The sequence below is a fragment of the Pistacia vera genome, unplaced genomic scaffold (genome assembly GCF_008641045.1).
Source record: "Pistacia vera cultivar Batoury unplaced genomic scaffold, PisVer_v2 Contig4, whole genome shotgun sequence".
NCBI classification, from domain to species: Eukaryota; Viridiplantae; Streptophyta; class Magnoliopsida; order Sapindales; family Anacardiaceae; genus Pistacia; species Pistacia vera.
Window position 1 is genome coordinate 868,623 of NW_022196223.1, and position 5,323 is coordinate 873,945.

Consider the following 5,323-nt stretch of genomic DNA (forward strand, 5'->3'; position numbering starts at 1 on the left):
ATGATCTAGATCTCAACGACCTGACGTGATCGTTTATAGAGGTTCGCCGACCTGAGTTTGATCTTGTCTTGTGCTATCAAGATGTGTTTTTAACCCCAATTGTCATGCACGTCCTAAAAACACTTAGAACATTTTACTGTAGAAAATTGAAAACCATCTTGTTCGGTGTTCGAGTCTAACATGTTGACATAAGCTTACGTCAGCCTTGATTTTTAGGCATAACAGGGTTGCTTTCATGTAGATCGTGAGATTGAGAGAGAGAAACGAAATTTCCAAAGAAAATATATGAGAAACAGAACTTAATCTTTCAGTTCTTAAACTGATTAAAGAAGTACAAGCCACATCTGTGTTCTTATACTTGGAAAGGGAAAGTAAACAATAAGAGTAAAATGACACCGCTTGGTTCAGTTACAAAACGACACCGCTTGAGCCTTTTGTCAATGTTCCCCCTTGAACTGGACAGGTTTATACTCAAACATCTCAATATTCCCCTCTGAACTGGACTGCCCATTTTGAAGCTTTTGAACATTTCCCTTGCAACTTTACTCTTGTATCTCATCATCAACATTTAACAACCAAATGAAAAATTGAACTCAGCAGCATGAGTTCAAATCAGCAGCAGCATTAATTCATCAGAACCAACAATTTTTGAACAAACTAAGCTCAGCAGCAGCATCAGGTCATCAAATGGAAAACCAAAATCAGAAAAAAATAAATAATAATAATAAATTAATAATTAAAAAAAAAAAAATCAGCAGCACCAGTTCATCAAAATGCAACCCTTAACAAACTAAGCTCCGCAGCAGCATTAGTTTATCAAATGGAAAGCCAAATTCAGCAGCACCAGTTCATAAAAAAATCGACCCTTTTTAAACAGCAGCAGCATTAGTTTATCACTGACACCAATCAAATAACACAAAGAATTCTCAGCTACATTCAGAGCAGTATAGCAGCATTAGAAAACTCAGTTATTTGACTACGGTTCCACTATGAATATCAACAGATAAAGAGGCATGTGCTTTTTCAAGTTCGAGACCATGGTTTTGTAGCAAGTGCTGTGCTTCTTGAAGAGAAATCTTATTGATTTTAGAGTTCACATTAGCAACCACAGAATCACAATCAGAACCAAGGCCTTCTAAAGTATACAACAATCATTCGCTGTAACTCATAATCACACCAGTTGTGGTCTTGTGGACCTGTCTACTGATTTCATTTTTAAAACATTATCATATATGGAGAGAGATCCTTTAGTGCTGCAAGTATGCAACAGATGCCTTATATACATAACATAAGATTTAGGGTCCGGAAGACTTGTTTGTTCCAATGTTTTCCGAACTTCTCCAGGAGACTGACATTTAGCTATGTGGCCAAGGCTGATTTAAAGATTGAAGACAATAGCCAAACTAGTATCCTCTTCAGGATTAAATATTCTGGATTTGCCTGTAAAATTGTCTCTAACGAACTGTCTACCATTTTGACATTGATGTAAGGAGGACAAATTTTTTCAGTAGTGAGAAAAGATACAACGAACAATACGGTCCACTTAACGTTAAGAGGCAATAAGCATTGATTAAACTTAAAACTAGTATCTTAAGCTAGGAATTACTACTTAAACATCAGAGGCCATTCATGAGTTTTTATGTTAGCATTCATCTTTAGTGGTTGATTATAAAAAATTAAGATAAGATCAACGTGGACAAAAAATCTCAACAAAACAATTTTTTCCTCAATAATACTCTATAATCAAATGTAGATAAAGTCATTTATTCAAATTAACAACGTTTTCAATGCAACTATGAAGAAGACAATTTTAATTTTAACCGTCAAATAGCAAAGGTTATATGAACATTTTTATGTCTTCAAAAGACAGAAGAGTTACCGTGAAAAAAAGACTTCAATAATATTGAAAACTCACCCCATTAGTAAGCCACCAACACGAGCATATGTCTCCAATCTAGAGAGATTCAGCCAAATTCTTCTGCGAGAATTAGCGACTGAACCCGTGAACTCAGCATCGCAATGCTTGTTTTGTCCTAACTAACCTCGCACAAGGCTCGATATGAGTTCATCGGGATCTTCCCTTACTATTTTAATCAAACTACAATACAATGTGATACTCAACTCTATGCATCAAGTCTTATCGAATCTACTCCGGTCAATTTTGGTTAAATAAATCAATCCTAAGAAATATATAACTAATTCAACTAGTTAATATGAAGATCTCTAAAAATTGTATGTGTAAATCTTTTTCTGAGAAAGGGTTTGATCTATACCTGAAATTTTGTAGTATATAATAAATTAACGGTAAGGAAAGACACTTTTAAGCGAGCAATTGGACCTCGTACAAGGCAAATGGTGAACATATTGATCCAACAGATAAACATTTATGTTAGAAAAAGGAGTTACAAAATTAACTTGGAATCTGGGAATGTAAAAATTAATGGACAAAAACGAAGTAAGGCCAAATGAACATATATATAATATATTAAGGTGTAGAGATTGAGAAATAAGGGATGTGAAATTATTGTCTAATATATATTTTTATGGGAGATAGAGAAGAGGGAATCCATGTGAAGACTGAGTTATTCGATGCCAGCTTGTTTTGTGTTTATTTTTATGTTAGCGTGTGGATGTCGCTGCTTGTGAACTTTTGGAGTTACGCTATTTTTTAAGGAATAATTAAAGAGGTTGGAGGTTTTGGTCTTCATCCGACACCTAGCATGCATTTTATTGTCCTCAATCAAACAACTTCTCTCTCTCTCTCTCTCCCTCTAATCAGTCAATTAGCTCAAGGAATGATTAAAATCAATGATCTTTATGTTTGAAGTAATAATAATTATCATCTTATTTGTCATAAGGCAAACATTTGCTGGGTTCAGTGCCAACATGGAAAATGCTGGATAATTTTAATCAACAATATCTTTAATTAAAATAGATGGTTCAATCCTACCACATCTCCAAAATAATTTAAGGGTAGTTTAACTCAGCCATTAACCTTAATTAAGAAATAGTGTATTGGTTATGTTATTTATTTTAAATCAACCATACCCGATATTCCCTCTTTTTGTTGGCTACCGAAATGACCCGTTTGTTTAAGCATCTTTTGACCTTTTAAATTGAAACTAACCATTATTTTCTTAGTACATTAATCATAAATGGATTCAATAATATAAATATAACAGCCTACCCACGCTCAAATTCTTTGTACTCAATTCAAATATTAACAACTGGTCGTCAATCTGAGTGGCATGACACGTTGTCAACCCACGTTAAGCCTACTATAATCAATTACACAACATGAACTGCTCTTGAAACCCTCAATAGAAAATTGAGTTATTAGTTGGACAATTAAAGTCAGCTCGGCTCTAAGTAAAAATATCTATTATTAATGCTATGCCCATGGTAATCATTGAGAAGATCTAACTTTAAACTCCTTAATTGCCATCAACCAGGGAAAAAAAAATTAAGTACCTATAAGAAGTGCATTTTCTTGACCTTGAAAGACAAACAATTTCGATCTTAGTTTTGGTTTTATTCCTAAATCAAGTAACAGTTAAAGACAAGTGTTTATTTATAAATTATCAAAAGCCAAAAGAAATAGAACTTGGTAGAATTAATTAAATAATGTCTCCCCAACCACAAAGATAAGCATATGAATCTCAAATACAAACTTAAAGAAATATCACAAAGTTATTTGGAAACGATCGAAGAGAAAATATGGGACGATTTTTTTTTTTCTTACTTACAAATGGAGGGTGTAAATACAATTCCATTACTAGGAATTACATTTCTCTCTTTGTCATGAACTTTTGTTGACCAAATGGATCGATCATCACCTATGAGTGGTTGAAATTCCGAATCTGCCATAAATTATATGCAGACCCGAAAAGACTAAAAGAAGTGAAGCAAAATATATCCACAAAACATTAACCACACATACATAAAAAAGAAAAAAAAAAAAGACATCCCCATTGATAATCATCCCCGGAGATGTGAGATTCCGGTACCGGAAAAAAAATTGTTAGTCTTCTGAAATGCTTTCCAGATGAGGCTGCCATACGGTGACACGCCCGCGGTTGCGGCGATCTCGACGTGAAGACTTATTTTCTGAGATAGCGTCCGTTAGGTAACGCTCACAGGTGAAGTTTGATCAATAGTGTAAATCTTTTGGTCTTTTTGAGGGTTTTTTTTTGTTTGGAATTGCATTTTTTCTTGTTTTCTGGTAAAGAAGAGGATGGAATCAAGAAGTAATGCTACCTCGTTTGAGCTCGGACCGGGCGAAAGGATTACGATTCTTTGACGACCCTTGAGAAGAAGGTTTGCTCAAGACGTGATTAGGGTTGGCCTTAAAATCTCACCGGCGTGTGAGTGGACCTGTCATTTCTTCTACAAATCCATTCAAATGGACTATACGGATCAAGTCGAGAGCTCCACATGGAAGAACACAAGCCAAACAGCACCTTAAACTATTTCCATCTCTTTCTCTCTTCATCTAAACCTTCTTCAAGTTTTGATGAACTCTTTTATTTTTGTTTCTCTAACTTTTCCTTCTCTTTTGAAGGTGACCAAGAGTGGACGATTTGTTATATAGGAACAACCGTACTCATTTTAGAAACAAGGAAAATTTAATTATATTTTATTTTTGTTTTAAATTACCAATGTGTCCTCTATGTGCTTAAGTTCTTTTGGCATTATTATAGAGATAATTGGGGATTTGTTTCTGCACTACTAGGGTCTAGGATAGCCATGCTTTTAATAGATATTAACCTGTGTTCATGTAGAATGGATAATTCACTCCTATACATCAAGACGTACTGAATGGATAATTCAATCATCTATTTTTGAAAAATGTGTTTTAGAATTAAAATTTTATTAACAGTTATAAGTTTGAGGGGATTTCTAATTTTTGAAAGTTTAGAACCTTTACTTTAGACCAAAACCTCTGATGGATTATATATATATGTATATGAGCTTACTTGTATGGGTAATTGACTTAGGGCCGCCTTGTGGAGGATTAATGTAATAACAGTGGGTTAGGGTTTTTTAAATGAATGTTATTATTAGAAGGTTGAAGAAATTAGTATCCCACTTGACTACTATATGGGGATACGTGCTTTAGTCGTAAGGAACTAGGCCTTTTAAATTTAAATTAATTACATGTCTACAGTTAACAAATTAAGGCAGGTTTTCATTGTGTGAAGATTAATTTAATTATAGCAAAATTTGATGATATTATCTTGATCGATTAAAGGCCAACTTCAATGGCATTTTCTCATCCCTTTAAATTAATTGTTGATTAGAATAATAGAGAGCTAGAGATGCA

General features: G+C 33.9%; 1 pseudogene; it reads right to left on the reverse strand.

Annotated features, from left to right (window-relative positions):
• Positions 1–3,990: 3,990 nt before the first annotated feature.
• LOC116141497 lies at positions 3,991–4,492 on the reverse strand (annotated as a pseudogene).
• Between the last annotated feature and the right edge of the window lie 831 nt (positions 4,493–5,323).